The sequence below is a fragment of the Callithrix jacchus genome, chromosome 16, assembly GCF_049354715.1.
Source record: "Callithrix jacchus isolate 240 chromosome 16, calJac240_pri, whole genome shotgun sequence".
NCBI classification, from domain to species: Eukaryota; Metazoa; Chordata; class Mammalia; order Primates; family Cebidae; genus Callithrix; species Callithrix jacchus.
This window is the reverse complement of record NC_133517.1, coordinates 83,810,888-83,827,274: the sequence shown is the minus strand read 5'-3', so window position 1 is coordinate 83,827,274 and position 16,387 is coordinate 83,810,888. Positions and strand designations below refer to the sequence as shown.

Below are 16,387 nucleotides of genomic sequence, written 5' to 3'. Positions count from 1 at the left end.
GGTTTTATTAGACATTCACCATAGATGTCACATCTTATTATTAAGGATACATATAGCCTTATCACCAAGGATATATAGTGCATTCTATTACTTTTCCTTAAACAAACATTTTTAAAGCACATTAATGTGTTGCATGTCATATTTTTCTGTTGCTAATACCTTAATTTTCTTCTGATGCTTAGCCATTAAAATGGATGTTAATTGTAAGTGATCACACCACATGAAACTGATGTGATCTAAACTTAATGCCTTTGGCACAATTGTGATGCCTTTGGAATAATCCAAAGGTTTTATAAAGGACCATTCCCTTCAGACTGCTTTATGTCTTCTGAATACAGTTTAATGTTCATTTTTAGTTTATGTCATTTTTTTCTCTTTAAGTGAAATTGAGTCTACTCGTATCTACCATTTTATAAACTTTAGTGCTGTCTTTCACTGTCAGTAGCTTGTAAGTAAATCAACTTTGTAAAAATTTTTTGTTTGCTTCCTTATATAAATTTATGGCATACAGGTATATTTTTGTAATATGATGGATACACAAAAAGGAAGTAAACTTTGGATTTGTATGAAAATATTTTTTATCCCTAAGCTGCCATGTAATACTGGGAAATATAGTTAGCCTTTCTGAGACTGTTTCCTGTTTTATAAATCAAGAATGATAACACCTAGCTTTGAGAACACTTTTGAGAATCAGCAATACTGTGTGTGAAATTCCTTAAAAAAAAAAAAAACCTAGAAAATGTAACTATTATTTAATCTTCTGAAAAGTATACCAGTTACTGCCTATCTGGCTTGAAGACTGCCTTACTACCACACCATCTTTAAAATTATTCAAGCTACAGAATATTTTAATATTTATAAAAATATCAGTTTCTGTTTATCTCAATGATATTTAACTAATGTATATATGATATTATAGTTCAAGGTAATAATCCAGACTTTTACATATGCTTATAGTGCCTGAATGATTATATAAATATGTGAATAAAGATATGTTTCATTATAAATTTGGAATAACTTATTGTTCTCAATTCAGATATGTTTATGTGCAAAGTATTTCTTTTCCATACCTAAATAGCTCGACTCCTTTCTCTCCACCACTTTTTATCCTGAGAGGCTGACATATGACTGCATTATCCTGTCCTTGCTCTCTAGCCTGCAACTTTTATTTAAATTTGGCCAATGTGATGCCCAACAGGAGATAAAAATTCAGAAAGAGTGATATATTATTGTAATAATTGCCTTTTCATACTCCATACCAGGTAGTAGCAGTGGTTAATATTTATATTTACATTCATTGAAAGAAGTTTCATCTTCACAACACTATATGCCAAAAACAATGTTTTTTTCCTTTACACCTCCAGCCATAGAGGGGATACTGAATTCTTTCTATGTTAATCTTTGGGTTACTCATAATCTCTTGTTTATCTGAACTTTATGATCTACCAGCTTTCTGCTGGAAGCAATTTTCCAACAATGGCTCAGATTGTTAGAGTTTGCATGGATTTTTCTGATTTCAGAGTTCAGGGCAAACGGAGAAACTAGACTTTGTGAAATGGAGCATAGAGATAATAGGATTGTGTAGGGAGAGAATTCCACAGTTCATGTGCATATTGACGATAAATTGACAGCAGAGCACAATGTTATTACCCATGTCCAGAACAAGATCATCCAAGAGGTGCCAAACAACAGCTGCTCTGGGATTTATTGCTGGAACATAGAAAGCAGATATTGAGCAGAATTAAGGAAGTACAGTCTAGTGAATCATTAGAACGTTGGTCTTCCTATTATAGCAAGATCCAAATTAAGCTATTGTTAATATCTTAAACATTCATCTAGGAACATTGGAAGTAAAATTTGTACCTTAGACTTGACTCCATTCTACTCTACTCTATTCTGCTCTACTCTAGACCTATCCCTAAAGCCAGAGCCTAAAGCCAAACTTTAACAAGATTCTTAGGGATATAAAGTTTGGCAGCTGAGTTTTGCCAAGTTACAGGGCTTGGCGAATACTTTGGGCGTTCCATAGATCTCATTCACAATGTATGAAAAAAAAACTACTCAATTTCAGTGTGATAAGCTAATAGGCTAAAGTGCTTTTAAGTCTAGAATTAGCACTCTTCTAAGGAAGATATCAGAATACAAAGTCTCTACTTTTATTATTTTTATATATTATTCCCAGTGTCCAATGATGAATCAACATTTATGAGAAATTCAACTAAATAGAAAAATGCAACCCATGGTTGAGGAAGATAAGAAGAGGAGAAAGAAGAAGAGGAAGAAGAAAAATGGAAGGGGAAGAGGGAAAAGGAGGAGGAGGAGGAAGAAGAGTCAAAATAGGAAGAAAAGAAGGAAAGAAGGAGAATCCAATAAAGGAGGAGAAGGAGGAGAGTGAGGGAGGAGGAAAAAGGGACTGAAGGAGGAGTAAGAAACATAACTCAAGGTGGCACTGATAGCATACTTAGCAGAAATTAAAGTAGCTACTTTTAAAGCTGTTTAAAAGCTTCTAAAGGTAATTTATATGATTAAAAAATAATATGGTCTTAATGAGTTAATCAATAGGGAGGGTTGGTGCACAGATTGAAATTACAAAACAATTAAAGCAAAATTATAGAACTTGGTAGATGGAATTTATATCAGATTGGAGAATAGGAAAAGAAAAGATGAATAAACTTGAAAACATATCAATATAAATTGTCCATTTTGAAGATCACAGAGAAAAAAAATATGTGAAACAAATGAGCAGAATTTCAGAAACTTATAGTCCAGTGTCAAACAGTTTAAAATGATCATCATTGGAAAAGATAGTGCCTTTGAGACAGAAAAATACAGAACTATGGTATAGGCTCAGGCTTCACATATATTATCTAAGACAGAAATTTATAGGTATAATAAGGTCAGAATGATAAAAAAGAGAACTACAGCTAGGTAAGTTATAGTCAAAATTTGATTTTCAAAGTTGAAGAGAAAAATATATAAGTTAGCAGAGAAAAAACATATTACAAATAAGGAAATGAGCCAAGAAAAAAATATATTTTTTTCTTAAAAATAAATGCAGTCAAAATACAATAAAAAGAAAATTTTAAATTTCTGAAAGCCTAAAACAACTTACATTAAGCAATATTTTTAAAAAATGTATATAAGATGTTTTTCAGATAAATAGAAGCTGAAAGTAGTCATTTTCTACAAATCTTTACCATAAGAAATGGAAAAGAATACCTTTCAAGCAGAAGGTAAATAATACTAGTTGGAAACTACAATCTACACAAAAGAATAAAAAATACCTTAAATGGTATACAAGTCCCTATTTCTAAAAGATTAAGTTTCATTTCTTTTCATAACATACTTAAAAGTCAAATGTTTGCTTATGATATTTTATAATGCATATAAAAGTAAATTGTGCAATCTTGCAACAAAATAGGCAAGGTAATAAATGGATTTAAGTCATTTAAGATTATTACATATGTGAAGTGTGAGGCCAAAACTATAAAATAAGAAGTAATGAGAGAAAAATGTCATGTGCGAAGTTTGAAGGGAGGAGGGGAAAGAAGGAATTTTGAACATAATATAAAATCAATTTTAATATTTCATTTTATTCTTTTTATAGAGAGAAATTCATATTGCCACATTTTCACACTTTATATAAATTTTTATATAATTAATTTATTTCATATTTTTAATATTTTGCCCCAAATTTAATATTTTTAAGTGCTGCAATAGTTTTGCTTGTTTGTTTGAGAACTATAAACTCAAAACAACTGTCATACATTGTTTATATCATTTAATTTACTTATACCATACTTATTCCTGTGCAAGGCACACAGGTGTTAATTGTTTATAAAAAAAATTTTAAATAATGTAAACGTTTTAAAAATGTTGTCCCAGGAAGCACGGGATGGCAGGGCAGGTATTAAGCTACACCTTCTAGAGCTTCCAGACCAGTGATCCTACTTCTGCCAAAATTTCTTGAGAGGCACAGCTTCCTGTTGCAGTGGAAATACCCAGACAGAAGGGTGAGCAACCCAACTCATCCATGCTTCTCATGGACAGACAGGCCACACCCACTAGAGCTTCCAACCTAGTGGTCTTGCTTTTACTGGAACACGGCAGGCAGGCACAACCCTGTTTCCCCAGGAAGCACACGGACAGCAGATTAGGGCTGATCTCACAAGGGTATGACTTTTCTGCCAACTCCAGCCCCCGTGGATCAGAACACCCAACAAAGGAAATGCAGGCACAGAGATAATAATCAAAGGGTCTCCTCCAACACCCAGATGTGAATTACAACTGAAGACAGTCAACTGTATCCACCTTATACCATAATCAAACCTTGTAGGGCATCAAAGAAGAAAAAAACAAAACAGAAAAATCTAACCAAAGGACAGCAATATCAAAGACTGAAGGAACGTCAGCCTACAGAGATGGGAAAGAGCCAGCACAAGCACTCTAGCAACTAAATAAGCAAGCGTGACTTCTTTCCAACAAGAAAGCACATTAGTTCCAAAGGAAGGGTTTTTAACCAGGCTAAAATGGCTGAAATGCCAGAAATAGAATTCAGAATGTGGACAGAATGAAGACAGTCAAGATTCAAGGAATGTCAAAACCCAATGGAAGGAAATTATGAGTAGCAATAAAGTGATATGGTAGTGCACAGGTAAAACAGCCATTATAAAAAAGAACCCAATGGATCTAATAGAGCTGAAAAACTTACTACAAGAATTGCATAATGCAATCCCCTATTAACAGCAAACTGAGTAAACAATCACAGAGCTTGAAAACTAGCTCTCTGAAATAACTTACTCAGACAAAAATAAAGAAAAAATTAAAAAGAATAAAAGATATCTCTGAAAAATATTGTATTAAGTAAAGAGACCAAATCTATAACTTACTGGCATCCTGACAGAGACATAGAGAAAACAAGCAACTTGGAATATATCTTTCAGGACACAGTCCATGAAAACTCTATAGTCCATCTCATAAGTAAAAAAAAATACAACCCTGAAATATAAATGAGTTGTAATAATGTACTATAATTTTCTACAAATATATTGTGGTAATTTCATATCTAAAAACAATCAAAGTAGCACACTTTATATTTTTTAGGTGTATAGGTCTTTGCATACTAATATGCTACATTCTATGTGAGTATTTTTTCTTACATGTATTAATCTTGGAGTGGGGAAAGGAGTATTTCCACTGAATAAAGAAAGTTATGGATAAAAGAATCTTGAAATTTCAAACGTTTTTTACCTTGGAATATTTTATACCGATCAGTTCTAGAAGCTAGTTTTCCTTCTTGGAATCTCAATTAGCTCTGGTCTTCTATATATTTATAATTGCTTAGAAACCTAAAATCAATTTTTTTTTTAGTAATTGTAGGATACTTTATTGCTTGCTGGTTGATTCACATCTTTAAATTTTTCTTTCCAGTTAGATTTCAAAGTCTTTTGGGATAAAATTATATTTTCATTATCTTGTTTCGGCTACAGTGCAAAGATTATGAAAACACCTATTAAGCAGTTGTATGGAGCTCGAACTCAGTGAAAGAACAGAGTTGGAGATGTAGGTTTGAAAGTCTGTGCTTTCTTTGAAATAATGTGAAATTTCACTTGTCTCAATTGTACTATTTTCCCACATGCACTATAACTTTGTAAGCTTTATTTTACTGTTCAGAGATTTATACCTAAGTTGACATTCACTGTAAGTATCACTTTGGCATCATACCAACAAAAAGTATAGTAGATATTTTGAAATGAATACAAAAATAAGTAACATGGGAAGAAAAGGTTTCATATTCCAGCAACTGGTGTCGATAAATCCATGGGCAAACCACTCATATTTTCTGTAGCTAAGTTCTCTCATTACTCAAATAAAATGTAAACTTTAACATCAATCACTTAATATTAACAATCTAATGAGCAAGAAAGTTCACGTTAAAATAACTTTACCTTGAATTTTATTTTCTAGTAGAATAATAATTAATATTGCACATCACTTTACAACTTTCAAAATTTTACCTGTTTTGCCTTTGGGCTTATCACTGGCTTTCACCTATGCCTGCTGCGGATTAGTTTTATACAGACTTAATAATTCATTCATCTTCTTTGAACCTCACTTTCATGCTGTACCTGTTTCTTCAACTGAAGAGAGGGACTTCAGGGATTTAGTCCTTGTAAAACTATTTTATATGACTAAAAATAATGCATATAAAGTACTCAATGTACATAGCAAGCATAATACTTAAGGCACCATACTTTTATTATATGTATTACTATTTGTAAGTACTGATAAATATTCAAACAAAGGCTAAGTCTATTAACCAAATCTACTTAGCAGTACCTTCAAGAGATAAGTACTACAAAAGGTTAATGATATTACTTTTTAAAGATTATTCAGAATTACTTCCGAAGTATAATCTTTTTGTGTCAGCTAACCAAAATAATTTTAATGCATATTATGGAATTGCTTTATCACTCAAAATTTGCAAATTTTAACATTGAAATTTTTCTAAATAAATCTATATAAAATTCAATGTACTTAATATGACTGTACATACAAAATAGTATGTGTGATATATACCCTTGTTGTTAAACTCCCTAAAAACGGAATATACAAAATTAAGCAGAACTTCTGATATTTTCATATGATTACATAATGATAAGTTCCCCTTAGAAGTCTCACATGATTTAGATCCACCCATGTTTTAGCTCGTTTGGATTGTTCAAGGTAAATTTGTCATTTACCATTTAATTTACTCGTCATTTTATAAGGAAGACAAATACTTAGTCTTGAAATTTACTTCTGTTTTTTTTAAAAAACACTTTACATGTAATAACTCATTTAATCATCTCAGCATTCTTACAGCAGAAGAATTGCTAGCTCATGAAACTTTATCATCACTATCAAATGTGAAGAAAATGCACTAAATAGCATAGATTCTTAATGCATTTATAGAGACATCTAAACTTATTTTCAGTTGAAGAAACAGGCACAGTAAGACAGGATAATTGAGAGTAGTTGCTTAGATTATACAGCTATTAAATTGCAGAACTGTGACCGGAACTCACACACCCTGGCTCCAGAACTTATCTTTCCATAGCTATAGTATTTGCCTTCTTTATTTTTATTTTATTGTTTACCATTTTATTTTTAGTAAGTCCTGCTTTCCCATGTCTATCTCTGTTGTTCCTCCTATTTTGTTCTGAATTGTAATACAATAAAAAGTTCCCTTTAGAAGTCTCACATAATTTAGAACCACCCATATTTTCATCCATTTGGATTATTCAAGATTTTTGTCATTTACCATTTAATTTATTTGTCATTTTTGTTCTAAGCTGGAACCAAACTGGAAGATTAATAGAGACAGAGCATGGATAGGAGGACTTTTTCTTACTTTCCACTCTTAGTCAATATCTGGGATGTTTTTCTGTTTTACTTTTAGAATTTCCACAATTTAAATTTAAATATTTATTAGCCTTTCTTGATATATTAACTTTCTGAGTTTCTACCCCCCTTTCTTCTTTACTTTGTTCTCTGTTAAGAAATGCAAACATAATTTTAAAACCATAAATTTCAAATGAATAAGCTTTAAAAATCTGAAATTTGGCTGTTTAAGAAGCAATTAAAATTGAGGAATCAAAAACTTCTCTGATTCTTTTGTTAGAACTCAAATAAAGGTATAGTTTTCTGATTGTGGTAAAACTAGCGGACAAGTGCCAAGAAAACTAGATTAAAAAAATGTGGAACATTGTCTATCTAACCACATTATTGAAAGCAGGACATGTTTTTCAGGATGTAGCTGTGTTCTCTATGCACTTGTGACTTCTGATCTCTGTATCTTTATCCTGCCTGTTTAGAATAAACTTTACACTTGATCCTACCTCCAATCAAGTACTAAGCCACTAAAATATCTGAGAGGAATACACAAGAAAATAATTACAAAGCATTAAAATTATAATTTATACTTTAATGATAATAAATAATGTTTTAATGATCTTATGCTTTGTTGTGATTAAGAAAATAAAGTTGTATTATTTTCTCTTTTCTTTATAGAGAATATATGGATTTGGGGTATAAATGAATAAAATACTGAGATTTTGTGGAGTCTGATATTTAAACTTGTTTTTTCATCAATTCTTATTTATGAGAAAACAGAGATACTCCAGGCAATGGAGTTCATCCAGATTACTATATTTGTGGGTACTCTGAATTCAATCACCCTTTTCCTCACAGTTAACAAAATCCAGAAGTGTCTAACTGTCCTCCAGACATGAGCTGCCTGTCATGTCTTATTGCTTGAACACGTCTATTAATAAAATAAATAAATAAATCCTTGCAAGAAAGAGTTGAGCTGGAAAGAGCAGAGAAAACATTTCTATGTCAATAAAGTAACTGAAAGACTTTCATGGTTGTATTTTCCAACTTATTTTCCTTTTGACACTTATTTTTCTTCACTGCAACAGCAATATGATTTTTCCTTTTTTTCTTTGTATTGTTACCCTTCCCATCTTAACCTAGTGCTAATAATAACTGTTCAGGTTATTACATCCTTCCACACCTCCCTGGCTCTCCCTTAGGCCTGGAGTCACTATTTACTTTAGAAGGAATAATACACTGAAAGGCATGCAAAGGTGAAAATCAGGCTGTTTTGTAATTGCCAAGAGTGGAGGTTAGAGCCTTGGGCACATCAGCAAACAAATCACAAGGACTGCTGAATTTCTTTGCAGGCTTTTTTTCTTGCGTGCTTTGGAGAGTAAGAGTGTGAGCGACAGCTAAGATGACATTGCCATTTGGGGGACACAATTCTGCAGGTTACATTGTGCAGGGGAATAAAGGAGGTGAAGGATAAATTGTCGTTGAATTGGCTTTCACACAGCTGTAGCTGTATTTAGTTTAGTGGTAGTGACCGTCCAGCTCCCACCTGCTGACAGACAGCTGCTAGCAACAAGATATATTTGAGACTTACTGTCAAGATACAAACGTTCATGTTAAACAAAGAACGTTTTTAAAAAGAGTATTTCAAAGGATGATGAAAATGAAGAGAAATGTTACTTAACATATACATTGTAAAGAGAGGATCTGAGAGCCCAAAGCTGGGCTAAAGTTGGCAAAGGTGGGATAATTATATTTTCCAGGAGTGAATATCTCCAAGAAAAAAAAATCATTCAAAAAGGGGGTTGGTGTTGAACTTGGACATTGTAGGGATAGGAGTGTCCTAAAAAAAAAAAGGTTTCCAGATAAGTACAACTGAGGACAGTCACCCCTTACTCCCTAACCAGAAAATAAGAAAAGAAGATGAGGGAAATTTTAATATGCCAGACCATAATATGCAGTTAGCATATGATTGTTATCTCCACTAGAATTTTCAATTATCATCAATGAGGTTAAAGTTCATTATTAATTTATTCATGTGCCTGTTGCTCTTCTAAATTGTTTAACATGTACTGCCTTCACAAGCAGTTTTTATCACAGCACTTTGAGGTACCTGTTATTGTTCACCTCATGTGATAAAAGTACAGGGTATTTATGTCATTTCTCTAAATTATACAGTTTATAAATGGTGGTAGAATCATGTATCAGAGACAACCTGTTTGATTAACCCATGTTCCTTGCTTTTAAATATTTAGTACAGCTTCCTGTATAAGATGAAAACCATTCTAAATGCTAAAATGCTTCTGTTTATTAGGAAACCCAGCTTTGTGAGGCAGAGATGAAGATGCAAAAAAAAAAAAATATATTGATTATCAGGAGTAACACCACCAATCCTGGAGATCAAGGAAGCAGTTATGTGTGTGGCAGGGACGGGTGGGGGCTACATCTAGATTCTGTTTATATTCAGTTAAAAATATTTTAGTCTTCTGTATACAGAAGGTAAACAAACAGAAGAAATGCTCAGTGACAGAGTTTTTGTTTGTTTTGGGGTTTGTTTTTTTTTCATTTATTTTTATTAAGGCTTAAATTTACTAAACTTTGTCCTCTTCTATTATAGGCTCACATGTATCATACAGAATATTTATTGTGTGTATAAATTAAAATGTATTCATATTCAAACCTTTATACAATATGCAAAAAGCTCTATGTAATTTTGCTATTTTCAAATAGATGCTTTTCTGTTTAATTTTTGAATAAGCTTATTAATTTTAGGTACCAAATAGTAAACCTAATTTTAGGTTTACTATTTGGTATATACAGGTTTTATAGGGTTGATTAAATAGTGTAACTAGTTTACTATTTTATTTATTTATTATTTTTATATATGTTTATATCATCCTTGGAGCCTCACAGCTAAATACTGTTGTCTGTGGTGGAGAGAATTCCTTAGTTCCCTTACCAAATCAATGAATCTTGATTTTTCATCATTCATTTTATTTACTCCATCTACCAGTTTCTAACACTGACCAACACTTGTACCAAAGGGAAATATAAACCACCCCTTTTAATGTTTGTAACTGTAAAATACTAGACTCTAAGGAGATTTTTCTCCCTGCTTGAGATGGCTATAAAATTTATGTCTTAGAGCAAAAGAATTGCTAGCTCATGAAAATTTATCATCACTATTGAATGTGAAGAAGATGCACTAAATGGCGTAGATGCTTAATGCATTTATAAGGACATGTAAACTATATGCCTCAAGAATATCTTACAGGAATATAAAAAAGAAAACAATTTAAAACTCTGGGCCGGACACGGTGGCTCACACCTGTTATCTCAGCGCTTTGGGAGACTGAGGCAGGAGAAACATTTCAAGCCAGGAGTTTGAGACTAGCTTGGGCAGCATAGTGAGACCCTATCTCTTTAAAAAAATTAGTTAATTATAATCTTTACATAGCTATATTAAATTGTAGTTCTAAGGAATAACCTATTTTATAAACATTTACATGTTATCATATGCCTTTAAATTGGTATTACATAACAAAAAAGAATATCCACTTTCAGAAATAATCTGCAAAATCTGTCACTACCAATAATATAATATGGTAGATTGTCTTAAAATAATTCCTTTCTTCCCTGAATACACATTTCATTGAACCCATTGAGAGGTGAAATCTATTTCTACTCCTTCAATCTGGATGGTCGGTATGACTTGCTTTTTCCAATAGAACATCAGAAACAAGTCTGTGACCATTCTGGGTCTATCTCTTGAGAAGCCTGGCAGTTTCCCTAGAAGAGGTCCAGGACATTTGAGTAAATCCATATTGGATATTGCAGTCCAAGCAGAGTTCCTACGTAAAGGCATGAGTGACCCCAGACAACATCATACAGAAAAGAAGATCCATCCAGCTGAGTCCAGACAGCCCAGAGAATGGTAAGAGAGAATGAATCATTGTGGTTTTTAAGTCATTAGTGTTTGGAAATAATTTCTTGCCTGGCATTAGATAACTGACATATATAGGGAACTACAGTAAAATAGTTGAGTCTAAAGAGTTAAATTCAAACTCTCTTCACAGATTCCAGACCCTAAAATAAAGATATTTCTCCAAACATGGTAAGAACTGTTACTGTGAATTAAAAAGGTCTCTTACTAGGGAGCAAACAATTACTATACAAATGAACTTAAACAATGCTTTTGAATTTATCAAGAAGTAAAATCCAATTGGATGTCAAGTATAAACTGCTCATTTTCTTAATGCCACTTAAAATGATTCCTTTCTTTTCAACCTCACTAATAAGGGGAGGATCAAACCCTTCAATTTCTCAGAAAGTTTACCAAAGAGTTCTTTCTCTCCTGAGTAGCTCTTCTCCAGTTAATTTCTAAGTTTCTGCATTCTAAAATGTAGATAGAATCAATTCACAACCTACCTAATATTCTTTATGCATTTTCCATTAGTTAAGAATAAAGTACAGGTCTGACAGCATGATGTTCCAGTTCTCTGTAATCTGACTCCTGATTTTTCTCCCACCCTCAATGCATGCCACTTTTCTCCTTCAGACACATACTCCAGTTATTCAGCCTCCATGCCTTTACAACTGCAGTTTTTAGTTGTAAAGGCATGGAGGCTTTTTTTGCAGTTGTAAAGGCAGAGGCTGAATAACTGTTCTTTATATCTAATTTCCATGTACATTAAAAAAAAAATCTGATTCCCATACCTTTTAGGTCCACAATGCCCTGCACTCAAGTCTGAATGTATCCTGCTTTTATTTTTTATTTTTGATATTCTCAGCCATGCTGAGATATGCATATATACATATACATATGTGCAGTTTCCAACTCTTATAACAGTTCTTTTTTTACATCAAAGAATTAAATTTCTTCTTCAGAACCCCCAAAGATGCATACATTAAAAAGCAAGACTTTTGGCCAGGTGCCGTGGCTCACGCCTGTAATTCTAGCACTTTGGGAGGCCGAGGTGGGTGGATCACCTGAGGTCAGGAGTTCAAGACCAGCCTGACCATCATGGTGAAACCCCCATCTTTAAAAAAAAATAAATAAAATAAAATAAAAAAGCAAGCCTTTTGTAATACTTCAAGTAATATCCAATGTAATTCTTTTTAACATTATACAACAATGGTGCAAAGGAGAATATGCAGGACTTTTAAATTACTATAGCACTGGCATACACACTCACGGTAGCCTTTACCACACCCCGTTATTGTGCTTCTTAAGTACCAGGCAATAATAGCTTTTAGTTCTTTATCTCAACACTCATCTTGGTGTCAGGAACACCAGATATGGAGTGCTTATTGGATGCATGGATAAATAATAGACGAAATGAAAAATACATGTGAAGGTACTTCGTCAAGTTAAAAGTGTTTGAAAATATTATTCTGATGACTTCTTCATAACGAGTTGTAAAAATAGTTCCTATAAAGATAGACTAAAACCCAAACAGTCAAATGAATATATCTTTGAAAAAGGAGAAGTGATTACAAATATGAACATTAAAAGTAGGATTGCCCTTGCCTATGAAATAAATAAAGAAATAATTCTAAATGGCTATTTAATGATACTAAGTGATAATGAAAAGAAGAATTCCATTATTTACAACTTGATCATGATAATTTCTAAATTATCTGAGAAAAATGGAGATAGACTGAAAATAAATTAAATATATTAAATAAAATAAGATGCATGTATTTAAGTTATATTTAGTAATATTTCCTTTAGTACTGAAATTGGATGTATTCACTATGGAAATCAGAACATATTGAGAGGCAGCTTCTGAGTGTTTCTTAAACAACACACATTTTCTAAGGGCTTTGCAGATATTATCTAATTTAATTATTAGAAAAAGTGTATGATATAAAGATTAGCAACTTCTTTATAAAAGTGGAATTCAAAGTTTGCCCATGTTGACATAATTAATAACTGGCAAAGCTATCCCTAGATTTCTGGTTCAGAACCTTGTTTTTTTTTTTTTTGTCATCAATGAAACTGTAAGATAGAATGAAACCATGGAATTTTCTGCATAGAATTAGCTTTCAGAAAAGTGGGTTACCATTTGTCTTCAATTGCTTAATGATTTTTTAAAATTAAAGTAGCACCAAACCTCTTTACTTTACCTTTAGTTTCCATGAATGTCTGTCTCATCTAAAGGTTCTTGTCTGGGAAATATCAGACATTCCTAACATATTTCAGGATTATTTCTTGTCATTAAATTGCTACACAATAGCAGTTGTAGTAGGTTGAATAAAGGCCATTCTGAGATCTAATTAGAATTTCCAAAGGTGACTTTATTTGGAATTGGTTTATTTTCAGATATAATTAAGGTATGAATCTTTTGAATAGATCATCCTGCATTGGGATGGTCCCTGAAACAAATGATGTGTATGCCTGAGAGAAGACAAGCAGAGATACAAAAGGGAAAGCCATGTGAAGATGGTAGAGACTGGCATTATTCTGTCACAAACCAAGCAACACCTGACACCATCAGAAGCTGGAAGAGGCAAGGTAGAATTCTCCTTGAGAATCTTCAGAAGGAACACTCCCTTGCTAACATCTTGACTTCAGCACTTGACCTCCAGAACTGTGAGATAATAAATTTCCAGAATTTTAAACCACCAAGTGTTTGGTAATTTGTTACTCTAAGAAACAACCTAGTTCTCATTTCTGCACACCTGCTAAGGACAGTCCTATGTGTAGGGCACAGAAGCAGTTGCCCTCCTTAGCTATTTAGAGTAATTAAAAATGACTTTCTTGAGGAGATGACATTTAAGATTATATCAGGAGTGCATCAAGCAGAATGAAAGAGGCAATACAAAGACTGAAAGGAAAATAGCTGAAGTTTGCAGGAAAGAAAGGAAACCAGTATGGCTAAAGGGCCATCGGCGCTGGATCATAGGAATCAGGTGGTTCATGGGGAAGTGAAACAGAGTCATATCACATAGGTCTTTGTACAGCTTATGAAGGTGTTTGAATTGCACTTTTCAATGTAATAAAAAGCCATGCATTAATATTTGTGGTGAGTTGGTACAGGGAGACAAGGGCAGAGAATACATGATTTCAGTTTGTGTTTTAAAGAAGCGATATTAATTACTGCCATGGGGAACACAAACTAAAAGCTAAAATGGTGGAAGAAAGAAGAAAAGGAAATAGGCTTTTGAATTGTTGAGGAGAGGTGGGTTTCGAGCAGTGCCGGTGATGATGGAGAAATGTCTTCCTTCTGATGGATTGGATGTGAAGAGGAAAGGAAAGTGATACTTCAAATCTCTGCAATAAGATACTAAAGGACGTAGGAGGAGTAGAAAAAGTGAGAGACTTGGGATGGTAGAATTAAGGAATGTTCCTCAGAGGAAGAAATTCACGCACATATGAATAATAGCGGCCTACTCATATTTTTTAAATTTGCATATGAATGATAGGAACAAGAGGCTGTAGAAAGAATGGTAGATAAAGGATTTTTTGTGCTAAATATTCTTCTAACAAGACCAATTTTCAATCGAGCTGTTTATATCCCTTTGACTATAAAGAGCAGTAATTATATACAACACTGAAACACTAAATTATTCAATTGCCTCAAATTTGTTAACCTCACATTCTTTTACTATGTGCCTGTTTTAGGTCCATCCTCTGCATTGAGATATTTTTAGATTTGTTTTAAATCTGGCATTATTCTATTCAAAGTGAATTTATTCAAAACTATTTCTACTTCATTCTGAGAAATATTTTTTCCTTTCTCACCAGTTCTGCACAGTGACCTTTAATGAGTCTTGTTAAAGTGGATTCACTCTTCAGACAAGGTTTCTTATCAGTTTTTCACACTTACTGAAGAAGAATTTTTTTTTCCCTCAAATCATGTAAGGTTCACTCTATAAATGGTATTTTGTGATTTTGAGCTTTTTGCTATTCTATTTCTTTAAAAAAAAATCACTGACTGAAGTACATCTTTTAAGAATTACTTTATTTCTTTAAAAAAAGGTATTGCATATTTTCTGCTTGCCTCAGTGACCTACTTAGCTTTTTAAAGCTCTCAACTGACTTCTTTTTGTCTCCTAGTTTTCTCATATTATGTTTTCCTTTTAGCAAATGTCTACTTTGTTGTTATTTTTAATAAAGGGATACAAAGTTATAAATATCCATAGATTATTCTTTGCACTTATGTAAATCACCTATTTAAATTAATGAAAGACTACTGCATGTTTCTATAAGGAGAGGCCAGGTAAAATCAGGACTTGCTATGTCAAAGAGAGTATTCTCATTCCCAGAACATAAGATGATTTCAATAGGGCAATGTTCAAAACTGGTCAACTTAGTTTTCTACTCCTGAATGTGAAATGTGAATGCCTGAAGTCTTGAGTATATAAAAGTGAGTTAGAGGAAAGTCAGAAGTTTAGCTAAAATTTATTTACGCTATCTTATGGGAACCTCACTGAAGTTAAAGGAAGAATGTTTGAGGCATATGAAAGAAAAGTCATAAAACTATTTTCCCGAAAAAGGAGTATAGGCTAACGGTGTAATCAAATTATGAAGAACTTACCATAAATTAATGAGTGATATGAAATGATCTTGTTAAACATGGATGTTCTAAGAAACATTTTAATTTGGGGGCTATTCAGCAATGTGAAATGGGGATCCCCAAAGAAATATAACACAGAAATTTGTTGTTGTTGTTGTTTTGGTTTCTTTATGTGTTTGTTCTTGAAAGGGAGTCCCAGTCTTTTGTGCAGGCTGGAGTGCAATGGCATGATGTTGGCCTACTGCATCCTCAACCTCCTGGGCTCAAGCCACCCTCCCACCTCCAAAATAATTGGAACTAAAAGGGTGTGTTACCACTTCTGACTGTTTTTGTGTTTTTCGGTTTTTTGTAGAGACAGAGATTCACCATGTTGCCAAGGCTCATCTTGAACTCCTGGGCTCAAGCGATCCACCACCCTGGACTTACCAAAATGCTAGGATTACAGGCATGAGCCACCATGCCCAGCCAACAGAGACAAATGTTGATATTCCCCA

At 33.0% G+C, this 16,387-nt stretch overlaps 1 protein-coding gene across 7 annotated transcripts in view; it reads right to left on the bottom strand.

Moving 5' to 3' along the window:
- Window positions 1-16,387, bottom strand: part of CSMD3 (CUB and Sushi multiple domains 3) — a 1,279,316-nt gene that overhangs the window by 1,183,866 nt on the left and 79,063 nt on the right. The window lies entirely within an intron of this gene.